Source organism: Perissodus microlepis, chromosome 5 (assembly GCF_051167445.1).
Source record: "Perissodus microlepis isolate ML-2025 ecotype Zambia chromosome 5, ASM5116744v1, whole genome shotgun sequence".
NCBI classification, from domain to species: Eukaryota; Metazoa; Chordata; class Actinopteri; order Cichliformes; family Cichlidae; genus Perissodus; species Perissodus microlepis.
Genome location: NC_140465.1, coordinates 33451652 through 33474081, shown reverse-complemented (window position 1 = coordinate 33474081; position 22430 = coordinate 33451652). Strand labels below are relative to the sequence as shown.

Here is a 22430-nt window from a genome sequence, read left to right as displayed (position 1 = left end):
TGAAGCACGGTGTTGGAGGCGTGATGATTTGGGCTTGCTTGCAGACACAGGACCTTGTGGCCATTGGACTCTGTATTCTAGAATCAAACACAAGACCATGTGTCTGAAAGCTAAAGCTTGGCCGAAACTCAGCAACAGGATAATGATCCCCAGCACTCCTGCAAATCTACAACAGAGGCTGAAAAAGAAAAGAATGAAGGTTCTGCAAAGTCCAGACCTCACTGTCTGAAATGCTGTGGAGGGAGCTGTGTAAAAATGAATGCCCACGAATCTCAATGGACCAAAGCAATGTTGTAAAGAGTGGGCCAAAATTGACAGTTACATGGAAAGTGATTACTTCAAGTTAATGCTGTGAAAGGTGGTTCTACGCCTACCCAGTCATGTGGTGCACTTTAATATTTTATTGCCTATGACTTTAACTTTTCATTGGAAAATAAATTGGTTGTTTATTTAAGTTAAATAGTGTCACTTTAAGAAGCTGAAGCCGTTTCCAAACATGCACTCGAGCCCTGAACTTTAGTCAGACAGTGAGCAGTGAGAATGCAACTGCCCAGCACGTTCAGACGTTCAGTCTTTAACCAGCAAGCTCTTTGGTACCAAGTCTGTGTTAGGGCAGCTAATATTCTAGAGGATTCACCAGTAGCAAGTGGGCACTAGTGAAAATACATCTGAAGTAAATTTCCTGCTGTATTCTATAATTGAGAAAGGACGATTAAGGAAAATATCCCAAAGTTATCCTCCACAAAGTGTCAGAAGTACCACATGAGAAAACAGCTCAAGAGACAAAATACAGTTCAGGAGGACAGACTTGCTGCAGGGATCTGATTGGACCGGGCTGAAGGCATTTTAGAGCTTTTAGTGCTTATTTGTCCCATTAGATTCAGTTTTCAGGTGACAGTTTGTGTTTGTGGGTTACAAAGAGAAACATTGTTTAGTCTCTCACAGTTTCGCCATTTGTGACATTCCCATAAAGTCCTGATCCTCCTCCCTCCGAGGAAGTCTCCAGAGAGGACAGACATTTCCACAGGTCACTGGCTGTGTCACACAAAAGGTCTGATCCGCTCTACTTCTACACTCCTTTTCTCTTGGGTGAAACACTAAACTGGGGCTCACACATGCCCCCCCGCTTCCTCAGCCAATATAAAAAGCGGCATTTAATGACATCCCCGTTCCTTTCAGTCCTGCTTCTCTTCTAATCTCACATGGGAATGTGAGTATTCAGTCTGTGTTGCTTGTTTGTGTTTTTGCTAAATATTCTACACAACATTTACACACACTCAGCAGCCTCAATAAAACTCAACACACATCTTCAGAGGTTGCTGCATCGAGTGTAAACACCCATCTGAAAGCATCTTCTTTCTCCCCCACCCTCTCCTCTGCTCCCTGCTGTCCTCTTATAATTCTGCCTCTTCCATAGCTCTGTATCTCTGACTATCTCTCGCTTTCCCTCTTCTCCCCCGCTGCCTCCACCCTCTCACTCATTCCCTCACTCCCTCCTTCCCTATGCTCATTCCTGCTCTTGCGACCTCTCCCTCGCCCCTCCCCCTCCTGGCGGAGCTGCAGTCGAGGTGGGTGTTCTCTGGCTGTTATGACTTGAGAGACGATAATGGCAGCTATAATGTAGCCAGCCGTTCCTGATGTGGCTGGGCTTGTGGGGGATTCTGTTGTGTTAGGGCTGGAGACGGACCGCGGGAGGGAGGAGGGAACGGAGGCGGGGCTCGGGCCTGCAGCCAACCACAGCCCAGATTCTACCTCGTTTTCTTCCATTTTTCCTCCCTTCCTTCTTTCTTTTTTCCTCTTACGCCTACTTTTTCTAACCCCGTTGTTTTCCTTCAGTGGTAAACTTTGTTTTTAATTTCTGCCTTTGTTTTTGTAACCCCCCCTCCAACCCCAACACAGACTCTCACCCTTTCCTGCTTTTCTCCCCCACCCTACCCCCCCTTGTGTTTTTTACCCCTTTTACCCAGAATCTGTGAATTCCTCGCAGCTGCTGTAATGTGATGGGGGCCAACAGTGTGACCAGTGAAAGGCCACAGGGTTGGAGACATCACTGTAATGTACAGTAAGCTCTACTTACTAAACTGCTGCAGGGAAGATTAATGTCATATCTACTTAGTAACAGCAATTCTGACTTTGATTTAAACTGCTTTAATGCCCATTTGGTCTTTAAAAAGATACAGAACAGACATAAGCCTCATTGTGTCAGACGAGTAAGACCATCATTCAGTATTTTAGTTAACTGACTTTCATGCCATCATAATGATCTTCATCCGTTCATTTTCTTAACCACTTATCCAGTCCAGGGTCACGGGGGGATCTGGAGCCTATCGCAGCTATCGTGGGGGGAAAAGTGGGGTACACCCTAAACAGGCCACGAGATCCTTACTGGAGAAACACACACAGACAGACATTCACACCTGTGGCCAATTTAAAATCACCAGTTATTCTAACATTCATGTCTTTGGAGTGCGAAACGAAGCTGGAGGAAACCGTGCAGGCTAAAGGAGAGTGTATACCTGTTTGAACCCAGGATCTTTCTGCTATGAGGTGGCAATACTGACAACAGCATCACTATGAGACACTGTGCTCCCACATTTCAAATTTATCTCCTCACTGATATTTTCGGCTCAAAATCTGCTATATGAGAAGTAGCACCACACATGAGTTTAAACACCATTTTGACTGAATAACTATTTAAGGGTCAAAACAAGTATTTGACCCTGGAGAAGGTCATAATCCCTTTTAAGCAGCCAAAGAGTTTAACTTAAAAACAATACTTAAACCACCTGAAGTAAAAGTACTCATTATACACCAGTTCTCTTCATGATCTCCCTACATGTATTATTGAATCACAATTATTTGGATGGATGGATCATTTTCATATTCCAGCTGGAGATGACTTAAATTGTATTGTGCTTAGTACTTTTAGGAATACAGCACAATATATAAGGATATTAGTATTTTAATCTACAAAACAATAAGTAAATGGTAAGAGTACAAAATACAGTGGGATAGAAGTAGAAATATGTAAGTAAAGTACAAGTACATTATACTAGATTAGATTCTATTGCTGGTCCCACCCAGGCTCTAACTCATTGGATGCTGCACACACTGCAATTATATTTCATGGGGGCACTTGCCACCCTATTCCCTCCCTCTTTACATCACTGTTTAAAGTATAAAATCATACGGCCATTTTTAATCACCTGTTGCTTTGCTTTGTAAACTTGGGCATTCAAAGAGTTCTCACTCTAAATATTTTGTTTTCTGTAAAGCTCCAAGGGCTTGATTATAATCTGCTGTGGACCCGGACACAGACAGCTGAAGACCCGACGGTCGAGCAGTCCGCCGCCTGGAGCGGATGCGTAGTTGGTGCACTGTAATGTAAATGCTCCATGGATGAGTCCACGCGGTCACAAAAGCAGGCAGGCACACAGACCCTCGTGCTCACTGTCGGACCCGAGCAGAAAAGTATAATCCCGGCTTAATGACCGAGCTATAATGCAGATAATGTACAGAGTATACAAATACTTACGCATATTATCCATTAAAAAGACAGAAATTCATCTACCAAATTACTGCATTACTGTCAATATATTTGAATGTAAAAATGCATACTAAGGAAAATATATTTGAATATAACAGAAGCATACAAAGTCTGAAGGTGAGACACATGACAACATTTCTTTGGTTTTAAAGTTGGTTAAAAACTCTGTTTTGTCTGTGTAGCCATGAGACGGGAATCCTTTACTATCCTTTTAGACACAGTCGACACCATAACCCCAGTCTCAACCCCAGCGGTTCACACTTCACGTATCCCTGTACTGTAAACTTTGTGCTGGTGAAGCCACGGTGCTGATGTCTCAATGCTGGGGCTCTCACCTTGTCAGAATGGCGGGATGAAACGTTGATCCCTTGTTGTTACACAGTCAGAGTGACTGATGAAAGATATTAGGGCACTGGAGGGCTCGAGTACAGCTACTCTGCACAGCTAAGGTAGATAAATCACAGCAAGAAAAATGACTAGAAAACTCAGAGTTTTGAGCCGTCGCTGGGTTTTTGTAATGTTTCGGAACACTAAACATCATTTTGTATCACCAGCCTGATGAACACCTGGTGCTAGGAGTAAAAGGTGCAGAACAAAAGTGAACTGTAAACATAATCTTTGCTTAACAAACTGACAATGAAAATATTTTGGGCTCAAAAGTCCCATCATTAACTTCCTTTACTGTCACGTGAACAGCCAACCTTAGCGGCACAGTCATGATTACTGTTTTATCACCTTTGTATCCATTGGCTTCATCAGTCGGAGACTTGATCGTGTTTGTTTAAGGATTAGGAGCGGTTCACCTCTCCTTGTATTCATTTGCCTGTACAAGCACTGTTTTGCACTGCTGGCAAATGAGCTTCACTTTCTCAGGAAAGCAGTTAGACTTCTGTTCAGGGGTCTCGACCAAAAAAAACTCAGTCGAGCTGACAGGTGTGATGCTGACAACACATGTAAGGGTATTTCCTTCAGCTTAATCCCCACATGACTTGCGATTCCTTCACTCTTTTGCTTCTTCTGTCCTCTCTCTCTCTCTCTAGGCCACCCACCCACCATCCTGCACATACCTGTGGTTTCCTGTACCCCGCTCCTCTCCTCCCTCTCCTCTCTTTACCTCCAGCTTCTTTTTCTCCCTCCCCCCATACACACACACATACACACCTTCCTCTTTTCTCTGTCTACCACTGAAGTCTTGCCTTTTCTTCTCCTACTACTACTTCTCCTTGACTTCTACATGCCTGTATAGCAGATAGGTATTGCCCCAAACCACAAGGATTTCTTTGAACTCCTTTTAAGGAGGAGAAGCAAAGGAAGCGGGGGGAGAAGGAGGGAGAGAAGGATGGATGGATAAAGCAGATGAGGAAAGGTTGATTCACGCAGCTGGTTCCCAGCTGTAGACCGAAGCAGCACACAGGACTGCTCCATCTGTAAACAAGTAGGAGCCCAACCCCCATTTTTAAGAAAACATGAACAGAGCTTTGTCATTGTAAATTCAGCATTCCTCTTCACCTTCGACAGCGCTCCTGACCATCACCCAGCTTCTTCTGGCTCTTTTCCTCCCTCCCTCTCTGTGGCTCTACGTCACTTTTACTCCAGGATTTTTATTTTTAATGTATTTTTCGTCCACTCATCTCATCCGACGCCACATCGTTGCTGTGTCAGTTCAAATACAACCTCCTGCTAATTCTTTGACAAATGTTGCACAAAGAACAATTCAGTGGAGAGGGCAGCTATCTTGTGCAGTAGGGACCTGCACAGGGCAACAAAAACCAGATAATAATCTGTTCAGTTTATAGAAAGACCACAGTGATTATAAGAAAAATAATAATCCTAACAGTCTTGGGTGGGCAGGGAATATTTATAGCCGGCCTGCTGCTCCTTATATTCTTTAGCTGTATAACACAGCTGGAAGCGAGGGAGGAGAGAGAGGAGGTGGAAAACTGACGAGGAAAAAGAGACCGAGGAAAGAGAGACAGATGGGCTCCAGGGTATAGAGGTGGAGAGGATGTGGAGGGGCGGATACCCGACGCATGTGTGCGGTTGAGCACAAGACAGACAAAAACAGGCAGAAAGGGAGACAAGACACGTGCGTGTATTTGTGTGTTTGTGTGTGCGTCTGTGTGTTTGTATTTGGTGCGTAGGAGAAACCGCAACACAGTCTCTACAAAACACGACAGCGGCAGACGAGGCCTGCAGGCCACCAGAGGAACACAGTGACCACAGCTCTGAGAGCCTCTCACTGAGAGGAAACAAGGAGATATATGGCACAGACAACGCCGCCATAAAAACTGTGCAGACACGGTTAATCGAGACAAAGCCGTGTGGAATTTGTTGTGCACTCGTTTTTCTGCCTGAGCTCTTGTTTTAGGGTCTGAAAGTCCTTTCCTGTGTAGAAGAAAGCCATATTATAGGTGGATATAAATGGGGATTCTGAACAGGTGTATTTTTGGGTGTATCAGTGTCAAACTCCGAAATGTAGACATTAAATCCTGTGACTGGCAGGTATATGGTTTCCTTCCACTTTCAAATGCATGTTAGGAAACTGATGACTCCACAGTGTACCTTGCCTCTCCCAGACTGAAGGGCTGTAGTTTCTCTGCTACCCTCTGGAAGTCGAATAAGCAGTTAAGAAAATGGATGGTTGGAAACTTCGCAGTCAGACAATCAGACTTTAAATATCCTTTGGGAAAATTAAAAACACCTTTTGTAGTTTATACTTAAAGGAGTTACGAATTGTCTTGTCTTCTTCCCCTCACGTCCAAGCAGTCGCGAGCCTGGTTCTACCAGAGGGTTCTTCCTGTTAAAAGAGAGTTTTTCCTTTCTGCTGTTGCCAAGTCCTTGCTCATAGGAGGGTTGTCTCATTGTTGGGGTTTTCTCTGTATTATCTTTATCTTACAATATAAAGTGCCTTGAGGTAAAAAAAAAAAAAAAAAATCCCAGAAGAGCTTAAATTACCCGTATTTCAGCCCAACGGCCAATAATTCAGCAAACTCCACTTGTTTAAATATTTTTATATACACTTAAAGCCACCTTGCTAGTTCTGGATTTGACTGTCTTTGTCCTTCAGAACTGTCTTAGTTCTTGGTGGCATGGATTAAACAAGGTGCCGCTAACCTTTGGTCCACAACAACATGATTGCTGCAGATATCCATGATGTCAATCTTCTGTTCCACCAGATCCCAAAGGTCTTCTACTGGATAGAGATCTGGTGACTGTGGAGGCCATTTGAATACAGTGAGCTCAGAAAACCAGTTGACATGCTAAGCAGCAGTACTTAGTTAGCCTGTGGTGTGTTAACTATGTTCAGCTGGTACTAAGGAGCCCAAAGTGTGCCAAAAAATATCCCCCACACCATTACACCACAAACACAAGCCTGAACAGCTGACATGAGGTAGGATGGCTCCATGCTTTCATGTTGTTTACATCCAGTTCTGACTGCATTATCCAAATGTCACCACTCCAGCAGAAATCTGGACTCATCAGATTAAACACACGTTATGTAGTAAAATATAACAAACCTCTATATCTTAAAATCAGCTGACCTGTGATTTAGTGAAACATGCAATAGTTTATGTTTTCAGTGAGTCCAAAGTAGCAGAAAACTGCACAAAGGTTGCAGAGGTTGTGAACACAGGCTTTCACTAACTAGCTAACAACTTAATGCAAACACACCAAGTGACTCCACACCAGCTGGGCCATCTGCTGTATGTGCTGCAGACAGTGCTGCGAGCACTGTGAACAAAAGAGATGAAACCACTCTGCCCCCAAAACTGTCATGACACCATATCTCAGCTACCTTAACCATTGTTCTTCTGGAAAAACTTCCTAAAAAGGCGCATGTTTTCAGAAATGTAGAAGAAGGTACAGCATGCAGTGTAAGGAAACCCATCAACCTGCCAGCATTGAAGCTGTTCTGATTGGAGGAATGGCTTAAACTGAAATTCCTCAGAGCCAACAAGCAGAAGCGATTGACAGCGACACAAGAGGGGTTTTCATTTTGTTAACGCGATGACGTGAAGGAGCTCACAAACCTTCAAGCACCACTGTTGCATCACTACCACCCTGGATCTTTAATTTGAAATCAAGGGAAATTAAATACACAATCCAGTGAACTGATATAATCACAACTATAAGCACATCATTATGTTCTACAATGCAAACCACCCCCTCACTGTTGCTCTCGTTCTCCATGTTCTTATCTCTCTTGCCCACCTCAGTATGTAAACTGTAGATAAATTTGTCCCAGCAGATGAACACACGTGGCGACTTGTCTTCATCAGTTCAGAGCTGTTCGATTAAATGTGCACAAATACAGTGTTATATCCTCACTTTTACACTGGTGCTTCCTCCGAAGCTCTGCCCCTGGAGTGCAAATTGTGAAAATTTCTCACATTTTTAGTCTTCCCGCTCATCTTTTATGCATTTTGCAAAAAGATTTTGAAAAAAATATAGAACAAAAGTTAAGTTTGTGGGTTTCTCTGTCTACAACTCCTGTTCCTTGTGTCTCTGCAGGGCCATTTCAGCAAACTCATACATACAGAAGTTGATGACTGGTGAAATCTGATGACAGGTTAGTTGATATGAATCAGTGAGAAAGAAAACAATGTTCTCCTTTTTCTTTTGTTTGCCCTTTAGTTAGACAAACCTCATCGTTTTACATAGTGAACAAGTTACAGAGCGAGACTGTGTGCTAAAATGTCCCCCTTCTCCTGTGTGGTCCTCCTCATAGCTGCTGACTTCATAACTAATATATCGCAGGCGTTTAGCTTAATACCCAGATGTTGGTAGGAGAAAGGCATCTGGGCCTGCGTTAGCTTTTAATTGGCTGGGATCCCTGAGCTGATGTTTGGGGCTTAGCATGTGACTCAAGGAAACAGACACATACACTCACACATCCAAAGGAAAAATGGTCACACACTCATATTCATACACACACCTTCCCTGAATAAGAATGAAAGCAGTCATGACTGTCCAGAGTCTACAAATGAACAAATGCAGACAACACAACCACGTACACAAATACACCCAGTTGCATCTTTAAAGTCGTGCGACTGTCTGACACCATCCTGCTGACAGCTGTGGCAAGGAGCAGCCATGATATCTGCTGAGTAACTGACAGCATGAGATACACACACACACACACACACACACACACACACACACACACACACACACACACACAGAATGAGAGAGAGAGCCTTGAGTACTCACCAGGGCTGTAATTAGCTGGCATTAGCATAACTACAAGGCAACAAATCAGCTAATCAGATGGCTGTAAATTGGAGGGGTGAGAAGCTTAACACACCCACACAATCACACACTCATGCACACACACATATGAAAACATTTAAACACATAACGGAAAATACACTGATTCCAGTCACACTTCAGTTTTGCTCTCAAATAAACACGCTCACAAACTTGTCAGATCAAAAACATGTGAGGAATTTCAGTGAACTGAACTGCAGCTCATTTAGATTGATTGTGAAATCGATCCTTAAATTGAGAACACATTTTACAAGATTTTTTTTCCCCATTTTCAGTTGTGGTAGACCTCACACATACACAACGTTTTCTCAGTTTTGCTTACAATGTTTAGCTTTGTGCTTAATGCTAGACACAGACGAGTAATAATTGTCCTTGAGAATAGCACACTCCCCAAAAGTGACATCACATCGGCTAACACAAGCCCTGCTTTGGTCTCATTTAAGCCAGTGAACCTCAGTTTCCGTAACTGGACTGAAAGCACGGACGCACAATCTTGTTGGTTTTTACCACCATTATAATTATACAGGAGTAGATGATGCGATAGCTTGAACCCTTTAGAAACTGGTGCTAAATCCGGCACTTGAACCACTGATTGGTTAGGCTGGCACATAGCTGCTAACTATTAGCAAGCTCTGCATCTCTGTATAAAACATTTTGTATAAGAGGAGGGGACACAGGACCAGTCAGATGTGTCATATTTCTAAACTCTTGTCCCTCACTGCTACAGATTCTGAGCTGATCACCTTTTGCTGATATGAAAACATATGTCAAAAACCTGTGTTAACAACGTGACGTTAACTTGTCTTATTTTGTGTGTTTCACAACTATGATGACAATGTAGGACCAAGTTGAAAAAAGACCCTAGTCAGACAGGCTTAGAGACTGGTCAGTGACCATCTGGCAACCACTCGTCATGAAGGACAAACCAAGTATTCACTGTGCAACTGGCAAAAATCTCCTTGTAATGGCTTTTGACAGGTCCAGTCATCGTTTGCACAGAGCTGATGGGCTTTTCCTTCAAAGTAAATGCTTCACCAAACATGTATCCAAGGGTGCAACTTTTACTTTGAAGGCAAACCTTCTCCTTTTTCAGTTTGCTTCTTTTTCAAGTGTTATTACCAGTTGGTTAGTGTTTAGCAAGTATTTGTTGACAAACATGAAAAACTACAGGCAACCATGGCGATCTCCTACCAATCCTACCAACCCCTGGGAGCTTTTTGGTTCAGCACCTTCTTTTAAACCATTTTCACCCATCAATAACGAGGGACCAATGCCAGACAGTGTGGGAAGATGCATTTTTCCCGTAGCAGCCGGTGACTGTATCACTTCGGACGGACAATTCTTGAACAATAATGTCACATGAGAAACGTCAATGCATGTAAATAATGAACACAGTGTAAAAGGATGAACCCAAGCCTGAGAACTTTCCTCCACTACTTCTCTGATCGTTCTTCATTCACATACACTACGTGGACAATCTCTGAGTTCAGGCGTTGGGACAGGTGTATAAAATCAAGCACCAGTCCATGCAGTCGTCCTTTATAAACACTTGTGGTCATTCAAAAGATCTCACTGATTTTGGGTGTGGTACTAACAGGATGTTGTCACTACAACAAGTCAGTTTGAGAGATTTCTTCTCTCCAGCTAAGTGGTATTGTTGCAAAGTGGAAGCATTTAGCAGCTACAGTAACTCACATTTCCAAATCTCCTCTGCCATTAACATCAGCACAGAAACTGTGCGCTGGAAGCTTCATGGATCAGGATTTTTGCCCATATAGTACATGCTGTATAAAGGTGAAATAGGAAAACTGTGCTTTCTTGTTATCTGCACAGACATACAGAGAACGATGCTTTCTAAAAGGCAAAGGCTTGCTAAGTTATGTAGGCACTAAATGGTAAATGGCCTGTATTTGTATAGCGCTTTTCTAGTCCCTAAGGACCCCAAAGCGCTTTACACAACGTGTCATCCACCCATTCACACACACATTCACACACTGGTGATGGCAAGCTACATTATAGCCACAGCCACCCTGGGGCGCACTGACAGAGGCGCTAATGATATCTGCAGTTTGTTTGTCTATAAAATGTTAAAGTACAACATTTTTACTCAGTTAATCAACATTAGTACTGACTGCACTGATCTACCACTGGTCCCAATTCTAAAATTGACTCAATTTCACCAAATAACAAAAACATAAGAAGAAGAAAAAATTGGTACATAACACCAAAAAATAGCTGCACTCAAAGTTGAAACCATTGATATCATTGAATATTGGAGAGGATACCACAACAAATGTCTCAGTGATTGGCGGATGTAGCCTATAGATTCTAACCACCATAATTTACGTCCCATGGAAATGACCGAATTTTGCTACTAAAGCTTTATACAACAGTTTGTTTCACAAACTCTCAAAATACGGGCCAGTTCTCAAATAGCACCATGACAGAAATGGATCTAGGATGGCAAGAGCAGCAGCACAAATTGGTGGAAAAGAAGGAAAAGGTAGCTTCTGATTTGGAGCTACAAGCAGTTTAAACTGTTAAGCACTTGAATCCACAGCTGCAGATGCAGGGGAACTAAGATTCAGCAAGGATTTGCACTGAGACACTTTCCACTCAAAGGAGACCAACGACAGGTTGGAAAGCTTTCCACAGACCTCTAGACCAAGCTAATTCTTTCTATATTAAAAGAATTAGAAACTAGACTTCAGAACACAAGACAACAACTATTTCCCCCATTTTTTCCAATATACACGATGCTTGAGGGATTCAATGTGTTGCTCCAATGAACTGCTAACACTGCTTGCTTGTTTGGTTGCCCCAAAAAAGGAAAAAACACTTCATTTTTCTGAAGGCTGACAAGGTTCCAGCTTTTCAGCCTTCAAATTATGAGAGCACAGTATAACTATTAGAGTATAGTATATAAATAAAAAGATATCCCATTTGATCTATTTATTGCAATCAATGAACAGATAAACTACAAACCATCAAGCATCACTGTGCCCAAAACATTAACGATCGGTGTTAATGGCTTCCATTTTTTTTGTCAAAGCATGGCCGAATGAAGAACATTCACTGCACTTTACATGAGAAAATGGTTGGAGATGTTTTGCAATCACAGAAGCTATCTGCTATTTGTGCATGTAAACACTGATGCTATCTCATGCATGAGGAAGGGGCTCCCTTTCACTGCGTCTCAGCCCTAAATTCCAGGCGGTATCTCCATGCAGTGATCAGCGATGCGCAGGGAGCACATGCACATAAAGCGCAGACACAAACTTTCACTCGCTCAGGCGAACAAACACAGTGTACACACTGCAAAAATATTTACACATAACCTGTCATATATAACTAAACAGATGCAAATGCGCACAAAGGTACGGAGCAGCAAGTATACAGACACACGCTGAGAGAAGCGGGCGGTTGGCTCAGATGACCCACAGACCCGGTGTGACGAACACAATGAGAAGGGCACAGTTTACGTCAGCAGCAGCAGTGAATGGCTCGCTACAGACATGAACACACACACACACACACACACACACACACACACACACACACACACACACACACACACACGCAGAGTTGATCCTTCTCCATTACTGGGAGGTTTTTCAGGCCAGAGTTTTCACTGCTTGTTGGCTCGTGCCACGTTACATCTGGACAACGTCGAGGGAATCGGGTGAGGACATTGTCCAAAGTTCTCACATGCAGCAGACGGCAGAAGACAGTCAGCTTGGGATATTTTCTCACTCAGGCGTAGGAAAAAAAGCATGAGGAGGCAGGACACGAGGCCTACATGCATTCAGATATTACACTGATGAATAGATAGCAGTTAATGTTTGTTTAGACTTTACATTTTTTGGATATTCTCAGATGCACATTTGCCAATCAAGGTTCAGAACTGCAGTAAAGTAAAATAAAGTGAAGTAAAATGCTAATGCATAAACTCAAAAAGTAGAGTACACTTCTACTATTGTTTCCTACAGAGAAAAAAAAGGAGGCAGTTGAGATGGAAAAAATCTGGTGGCAGTGATGCTGCTGTGCAGCGTATGACTCAAAGTCTGTGTGTGGTATTCGTGTCCTTCTTTCTCCTTTATAGAAGAAGGATTGGGGGAAATTAAATGCAATACAAAAGACAGAACGACAGAAAGACAAGCGGCAGGGAGGTAAAGAAAATGAGAGTGACAAACAGAGACAAAGGAAGAAAATCAAGTTGATGGAAGAAGAAGAGATGGAAAAAAGAGAGGGAGCAGAGTTGAGGCACATGCTTGAGCAGTCCTTTTGACTGACAAGAGAAGGGCCACAGGCCTATTGTTGAACCCCCATTCCTCACTGTATTGTCTGACCTTATAAATGCACGGTCGCCGGGAAAAATGGCAAACACTGCAAGTTCTCTCTCCTGTTTTTTCTAGCACTGCAGAATTATCTTGCTTTTGTGACTTTCAAACAGGTCAAGAAAATGTTTCTGATATCCTTCAGCTCTATAATATAAATACTTCTTATTTATTACTCATTCTCATTTTTCAGTTCAGCTGTAAATTACATATAAAGTTATGCTACTTAATTTATGTTTCAGTTGGCGTTTATCACAAATGTATCAGCACTTCTAAAGACCTTCCTCTTATTTAAGAACTTCTTGATCCATGTCCTCTGACTAGTTGCTTAGGTGGCAAAGTATTTCCTGGCAGGAAACAGCAACTTCCTTCACTAATTAAACCACGGCAACCAGCTAATGCTTGGTTTACGCACAAGCAGGGGTAGTGTGAAGACAGTCCGCAGGCAGACAGGCACGTGCATGTTAAGTGGAAGGTGTCCTGACAAATGCAGCTTTAGCCGATGGGCATCTGCTCGATGTGTTTGTGCCTTTTGGAGCCCTTCAATTGACTATTTGACTAACATTAGGTTTGTGCTTTAGTTGTGGTGAGTGAAAGTTTAGCATTTTATTAGCCTGTTTCTTAGCCCTAATCTGCCAACATGTGCATTTTAGCTTTGCAGCCGTACAGCTTACAAAATGCAACTTGCTAACCAAGCTAGCAAGAGGCAAAACACACATTGGCACTCCATTCTTTCATCAGGTATCTTCAGGATGGAAAAATCAACATGAAAACATTGAGTCCACACGCAACAGGCTGCATCACACTTGCTTCATATGTCGTGCATACATGTTAAAGCACTCCTAAACCCACAATTTATTTTAAATTGCTTTAAATAAATGAAACAAAGAAGACGGAATATATGAATAAGTGCATTTTAGAGCTGTTTTTCTGCCTTTGTACAGACCCCGCTGGCTAAACCAATGAGTTTACTGGACAGACATAACCGTAACCAAGCATTCATGTGTATGTAAATACAGCAGTACCCAAATTCTAACGGTGAAACCAAACAGGAACTAACAGGGAGTAAAATCAATACAAATCTATAGTATAGCCAACTAAGTATCTAAGTTATAGTATAGAGGTAATAGCTACAGATGTAATACAAAAATTACATGGAAAATCCTTTCTTTTTATCCATATTACACAAGGCCATGTACAAGGAAAAGAAAAATTCCACCTGTGCAATGGAGAAAAGAAAAAAAAGCCTCCCCTTGGGTCACCAGACGTTTCTTATTCATTACGAGCTACAAAGCATAACAAAGAGAAGGCTTCTAGCCCTTCATCTGCCTCTTCATTCCATCGCTCCCTCTTTTCCTCCAGCTCTTCATGGAGAACAGAGAGGGGAATCATTCAGTGGCTGAAAAGGTTAAAGTCTAGCTGTAGGCTGGAGTTCCTGCGTCTGCCAGGGGCACCTGAAGAGGGGCAAACATTTACCAGCTAAGAAAAGGGGGGGAGAAAAAAAATTAACAGCCTGCCCGAGAGCTGCAGGGTCTGCGGTGAGTGGTGGTGTAGGGCCCTTGGAGAGTTTGTCTTGTAATTGAGTCAATTGTTGACCCCCTGTTCACGCTGCCTCTGCAAATCTTGTGAGGAAAAGCCTGCCGAATAACTAATGTTCTCTCTCTTTCTCTCCCTCCTGCTCTTCATCTATCCATCTCCCGCTCCTCTTCACTTTCCCCCTTTCCTCCCGTTGCTTTCCGTTGTCTCGGGAGGATAATTGTGCTGCGAGTACAAGGCAGCCATTTAGGGAGGGGAGGACTGTTCAGGGATCTGCTGAGGCTTACAATCTTCTTTTCACCCCAAATCTTTCTTACCCAGAGCTCTCACTCTCTCGTCTCTCCTGCATTCTCTCCCTTTTTCATTCCTCCTTTTGTTTGCACCGTGGGATGAATTTTAATCACTCCACTCTCCACCTCCAATCTCAGTCGCCCCCCCCCTCCTCATTTTTTCCCTCTTTCCCGAGCCTGGCCACTCAGTCCCGGTTTCCAAGTTGCATATCCAGCACCACAGCACCTTCTCTGCTTGCCACTCCTCCACTGATCATCTCCTTGCAAGTTCCGACACAACCGGAACACAGACGAAGCCCTTTGATGATCAGAAAAAGAAAAAAGCACGTTATTTGTGACTCCAGGTTTTAGTGCAGGCCAACTGTCTCTCACAGGGACAGATGTGATTTGAGAGTGAAAGAGAAACAAGGTGAGAATGACAAAGAGAGGGGGGAGGTGTGGTGGCACAGAAAGAGGACAGAGAGAGGAGCATCGCATTCTGTTTGTGAAGAGCGATCATTTTTAAATGCCTCCTTCATTCGAGAACACTTTGTTTGCACAAGGGCTCTGCTGTTGTGCTCCCATTGAGGCAGCTTATCCCGAGGGACAGTGCAGGCCAGGCAAACTGTTGTTATTCACATTTCACACATGTACTAATTAGCAGGTCCTCTTAAAAAGAAAAGTGCTTTATTACAGCTTTAAAAAGTGAGAGTAAAAGTGTGTTAGCATAAGAAATAAGTAAAAGATAAAAGTCAACCATGGCAAACACATGTCACGCTTCCTGACAATCTAAATATCCTTCATTTCCTTTCTTTGGCCTGCACATTTGTCTCACTCTCTTATTGGCCGGCACCAGATAAAGACAATAATAAATTGATTATTATGTGATTATTTGCGGTGACACGATCAGTAGGTCTTATAACTTACAGTTTCATTACAGAGTCAACACAAACTCTTCTTGATCCTTATGGTACTGTTATTGCTGAAAAGCAAGTTTACAAACTTAAAGTACTTTTACTTAAATACTTGTAGTTAAGTACTTGAAAGGATCTTTATAAAGGTACTCCAACAACATCTCGCTCTCTCTTCTTCTAGCTTATATTTCTTCCATTTTTTCTGATTTACTCATTCTGATATATTTACAAAGATGAAGCTTATAAAACATGTGATAAACTTAAAATGGACTTTTAGGGTCACAGTAATGGAATAAAGTGACTGAGAATCAGAATCAGAATACTTTCATAATCCCTAAGGACATTATGTACATGATTGAAAAGAAAGAGCACTCTAAGTAAAGGACAAAGAAATAAGTAAGAAAACGTTAAGCTAAAGAGAAAAAGCAGGAGCAACAGTGTCAACAGGGTGCATGCTGGTTGATGCATGCGGACACATGAATGAGTTTGTTCTTGTTATTTCATCACATCCTGAATGAATTTATTTACTTTTGTATATAGTTAATTGAAGAAAGATTGTTTAAGATGCCATCCAGTGAAATCCTGCCTATATAAAGCACAGTCTCATTGGTGAACCTTTTTAGAATGATGCTAACAGGACTTTATAAAGAAAGAGCATCATTTCAGTAAAGTCAGAAGACTTCAATATTAAGGGTTTAACCACAGAAACGTTTAATTTAAGGTTTTTAATTTTCAGGATTGCATATAAAAAAGTTCAAGCGGGTTTGCCGATCTGCAAATAAACCCAGTTACACAAGAGCTTTCAAGACTAAACCACTCAACAGTCTAACATGAAATAAAAATGCTTCTTACAAGTAATCAAATTAAGACATTAACGCTGTAAAAGCACTCATTTAGCTTAATATATGCTTGTACACACAATTAACCACTTGTTGCGATTAAGTAGTTTCATTCAAAATTCTAACAGATTTCTTTATGAATATATAACTTCAAATGGTGCTAGCATATTATGGCTTTTAAAGTCAAGAATCTCAATACCACCAGATGCTAGGGTGTTTACCTTTAGTTTTAGGATATCAACATCCAGTCACCATAATTGTTTACTGCTCTTTCATCTGTTGTTCCTCAGGGAGAGTCAACTCCTAACTGCCTCTCTCTGCCTCTCCTTCCTCCTCTCTCCACTAACCACGGCCCTCCTTGTGGAGTGTTTGTTAGGAAATCCTGAACAAACCGTGGCTGTTTGTTCTCTCTTTGTCAATGACAGGTTTTTATAGACTTCTACTATTGACAATCGTGTGACTCCTGTTGGCCTCACACAAGCTGGATAACACTGTGCAAATAGGTATATGTACACACACATTCACAATCTGCCCAAAAAACACTCAAAACTGTGTCCGAATCACCCAGAGGTCTTTGCTGGTGGCAAGAGGAGATCAATTAGAAAGGGAAGGATTTATATCGATATGCATATACTGCTCAGTTGGAATCATCCTCAAGCAAGAAAATCAAACTGCTTAATGCTGCAGTTTAAGGGACCTTTTAGGACCACAGTAAGGAAACACACTGAAATTTGTGCAGTATTCCTTCAGCAAACCCAGTTATTATGCTGCTGAACAACTTCACAGCTCTTACATTTTATTTGAACTATAGGGCTTTGGAGCGTGATGTCACGGGGGTGGGCGTGGAAAGGATTTTGGCCCGATCCGCCATTTTGGGGGTCTAGCGCAAGTGAAAAGGGAGCGAAGGCACACACAACAGCCATGGTTCGTATTTGCTGTGTGGTCGGCTGCAATGTTCAATCGCACAACCGGCAAGAGAATAAGCTTGAAAATGGTTTATCTTTTCATTCTTTCCCAATCTGGAAGCAACATGAGGCGGCTCGTGTATCGATGTTACCAAACGAAGGCGTGTAGCCTGGATAGCAGCTGTGAGACGAGCTGATATGCAGTTCTCTTCCATCTCCAAATATCTGTTGGTGCTCCAGACATTTTCATTCCGGTAAGTTCTAAATATGTTCATATCACTCTTTATAGCCTATTAGTTTTATTTTCGATGCGCTCTGAGCTCATAGCAAATTAGAACAAACATCCTACTGAGTGATTTTGCAGAACTACCTTCTGTTTCTAGAGTTGCTAATTATTTGGCATTATTGCAGCAAACCAGCCTATGAAATGGATGAAACATCATGACTGGGTTCCAGCGCTACACAAGGGACCTGCTTCAAACATACCACCATGCCAATCAGATTACTTCTTCCATGTGAGGGTGAAGAGGTGACCCTTCAGGATAAGATGGTGAAGGTTTGCTGCGTTTTGGTGAACAGTGTGATAATAAAACCAGGGAAAAATGAAACTTGCTCCTGTTAAATATTCTTAAGTCTTTTGCTGTATAAACAGTGGTGTATTTTTTTCCCAAAAGATACAGTAAATAAAGTAATGTTAGTAGTGGGTGATATCATGTAAACACTGTCATGATTTCATGTAAATATTTTGTCATTTGTAAACTATAAATGACATGGATTCTACACTGTAACTGATGTGATGTTCTATAAAGTGGTTTTAATAAAAAAAAAAAAAAAAAAAAGAGGCAAAATTTACTTTGTTTCTTTATTCAACTTTTGAACAGTGGGACTCAGTCAGTACATATTCAGTAAATGCAAATTATTTACATGGCAGTGCACAACAGGCAAATCTTGACCCCTAGATAAAACATTATGGGTCATTCCCACAACCCACAGCTTTACTGTGTTCCAGCAAAGTATCCAATAGCGGTGACAACTCCTCCACAGTAGCAGGTGGGATTTTTCTTTTTTGAGGACGGCTCCTTTTACCTTTCAATACAGATGGTCTGTTTATGTTTTGATCAAGAGCCTTTTTTTGGGCAGCTGAAGAGAAGAAGTCTATCTTATGGTCAACCTCTGGCTGTATCTTGGTCACATTACCCAGCAAAACCCAGTATGCAGGTTCATCTGTAACAGTCCTTGTGCCACAGATCAACACTGTTGCTTCTACATTAAACAGAAGAGCAGTGACGTGGGTGCAGGTCTCCACGACTCCGGCCTTACAGGTGCAGTGGGCGGCTTCAACCTTCCCTGTGATGCTCACAGTGACCCATGGCTGCAATTCTGGTTCATTCAGTCTTTGTGAGTGCAGTACCTGAAACACACACAAAGTTAATTTAAAGACCAGAACTTTAATGAGCCAAGGCCGACACAAATGTGTTTTATCTACTTTATCATAAATGTAACAAAGTGTTTAGAAAGTTAGCACATACATGTAATTTTTCATTTCTTTATGTGTCCATCTATAGAACGCTGCATGTTATAGTGTAAATCTGCCTGCTCTCTGTCAGAAACCTGCCTGCAGAAAATGAACCTAAAGAATGTAGTGCAAGGATGTAATCACTTTCAAGATGGAGAAAGCATAAAGTGACAATTATGAATCCCTTAATATGATAAGGAGATTCTGCAGGTCATTAATCAATGTATAAAATTAAAATAAAATGTATTTTTAGTGACACAGGATACAAATATGGAAGCAAGATGTATAATTAGGATTATTTATAATAAATATGAATAAATCATTGCAATTTCTTTAACCATAAAGAATAACTAAATCCTTCAGGACAATGTCTCATCAATGCACTGAACTCACTATGTTATCTCTCTAACAGCCTCCACATGTTCTCACTGTAATTTCCCCTCATGAATGAATTTATGCTGCACTAATGTGAATGTTTGCAGGGAAATCAAACGCATTTCACTCGCAGTACTCGAGCTGACTTACCTTTGTTTGAATGACGACTTGTACGCGCTGACTCCACAGACAAGGTACGAAAATATGTCAGGCTACATCAATAGCGGTTGGTCTTCAGGGTTTCTACTCCACGGCCGTATTTCATACGGGTCCACATTTCCAATGCACGCTATTTTCTGCAAGTACCGCTGCTTCGCCTCTGGACGCAATCGGTCTCTATACAGTTCATTCTCTTTTGAGCTGCTTTTAAGCATCTTTCTTGTAGTCGTTGTTCCAACACTGTAGACCCCGAAAATGGCGCTGCGCTCCCATAATGCATTGCGGCGTGACGTCAACTCCAAAGCCCTATATCTGCTGACCGGCATCAACAGCCTGTACTGGCCTGTCACAGACATATATCAATATGTATATCTGACTAGGGCTGCCATGATTAGTCGACTAGTCACGATTACGTCGACTATCAAAATCGTCGACGACTGATTTAATAGTCGACACGTCGTTTGAAGCTTTGTAAGATCACAAAAGACGCAGGAATTAGTAGGATTTAAGAGTGTAATAACGTACTGAAACAGAAGATGGCAGCACTGCATGTACAAGGATGCCAGCTGCCGTTAAACGCCGAAGAAGAAGAAACTGTGTCCCAGAATTCATAGCGCGGCCCTGCTCAGTTTCCAACAATGGCGGCAGCTAGTTAGTTTTAATGTTACTCTTATTATTCTTTCTGGGCCACAAAATAAACGTTTAACATATTTTCAGATGAGAATGTAGCTGTGTAAACCTCAAATATCTGCTCAGTTTATCAAGACACCACATATTTTCAAAAGCACTCCGACGTTTTCAGAGACGTCTGTTACCCACTAGCTCGATAGCTAGCCGGGGGCAAGGCTCACTAGAGCCGGTGAGAACACCGGACTCCCGGCAGATCGTTTTCAAACCCACCGCCGTCTTTCGCTACTCAGGTTAAACATGATATATAAGTCACTTAGATAACTTAAAAATGTTATTGTTTGGCATTTTTCAGTATTTTATTTGTTCCTGAGTAAATCGGTTTCGGCTGAGATTAAAGTTATAGTTTTTACACAGCTGAATAAACGTTAAGCAGACAACTGATTATCAGAAGTGTGAGATGCTCGAGAATATACTCCGGTGTCCTGTTATATTTTAGATAGCAAGGAGCAGACGGCTGAGTTTATTAAACTCCACCGAAACAATCTGCAAACTTCATTAAAATTTAATAAACTATCATGTCTTTATTTTTAGTTAGCACATACTTTAAACACTTAAAGCTGTAAGCTAATGATAGTTATATAAGAGCAGATGCATGCTGGTGCAATAAGCTGTATGTTTTACGTTCAATGGATGATGATCTGATTAGTCGACAAATCGCAAAAATAATCGGTGACTAGTCAACTATCAAAATAATCGTTTGTGGCAGCCCTATATCTGACATGTTCCAACTTGAAAACTCTACTGACAGAACTTGAAGCAGAAATCGCATTATCGAGTTATGTCAAGTAGAGTGGCTTCGGGGAGCTAACTTGCGAAATACATGGATAGAGTTAATAAACAATAAATGTATAATTTTTCCTTTTCAATAACACAAACATGCTGTTTGCATTGGACTTGTGCTTCTGTAAATCTACACCGTAAGTATGTCAAACCATGACCAACGCCACCAGCAAAAGGTGGCCCATTCAGTATTGTCATTTCCTCCTATACATTTCTTCATCTTCTGGATGAACTGGAGAGAAACGAACAACTACTGGCTTCGTGACGCAGCTGCAGAGCAAAGGAGGCAAACGACACACGTGTTTAAATGCTCACAACAGTGTTGGAAACTTGCATAGAGGCTCTGCATAGATTCAACGCAGAAGTCTAAAATAAGCTTAAAAGTATGTACTGGTATCAGCCCTGAAATTGCAGTATGGGTCTGGCCTAGCGTGCATACGTGATATATGGGGCTCGTGCAGTAATGCAAAAATTTGGGGTAATTTAGGTGTGAAGCTTTTACTACGGACAAGGCTGCCCATATACAAGAAGACATAAAGCACATTTTAGTAATGCTCTACTACAAAATTCTTCGTTGATTCAAATAAATTACATAGTTACATTTAATTTTGACATTTTATTTGGAAATACCAACGGCAGTCAACAGGGTGAATGGTGCATATACCTGACGTTCACCTCCCTGGAAATGTAACTACATGTCAGGTCAGCACAGACCGCGACTATTATGAGACTTCCTGTGCACTTCCAAGTACTTTTTGCCACCGTTTTTTCATTTTAACTGTGAGAGAATAAAAATCATCGCCTCGATATAAGGAGTAATAATCAAAGTCTCAATATAATAACTCACAAATTACAGTGCTGCTGAAACTATTGGAATGGATGCGAGGGAATGTACAAAGATGGCGAAAAATAGAGAGAGAAAATATGTTTACCCCTGAAAAAGACTGACAACAACAAAGAGTGGGGAACCAGGAGGGAAAAAAGTCCCCGTAGTTTGTTTCTATCTGCTGGTACTACATAAAACACCGGGACACAACCACACGGTAATTAGCACATAATGCACCAGCACAATCTCACCTATGTAGGTTACATCAGCTGTGTTAGACAGGCTAAAATCTTTGCAATGAATAACATTATATAAAGGCTTAAGCTAAAATAATGTAACTAACATGATAGCTTGCGGTTGCATTGGTAGGCTTCACATTCCAGCCTGTGTCCTGTCAACAAAATAAAATGTTAACATTTTAAATAAATGGCCTGCCACTGAGTACCTCTACTGCTATTGGTACTGATCA

At 41.7% G+C, this 22430-nt stretch overlaps 1 protein-coding gene and 1 long non-coding RNA gene across 2 annotated transcripts in view; one reads left to right on the top strand and one right to left on the bottom strand.

Moving 5' to 3' along the window:
• gli1 (GLI family zinc finger 1) overlaps positions 1-22430 on the bottom strand; it is a 56390-nt gene that overhangs the window by 16873 nt on the left and 17087 nt on the right. The window lies entirely within an intron of this gene.
• On the top strand, positions 17543-18444 carry LOC146387689 (uncharacterized). The gene is made up of 3 exons (XR_014800308.1): positions 17543-17634; positions 17737-17869; positions 18027-18444. It is a non-coding gene; the product is annotated as an uncharacterized LOC146387689 (long non-coding RNA).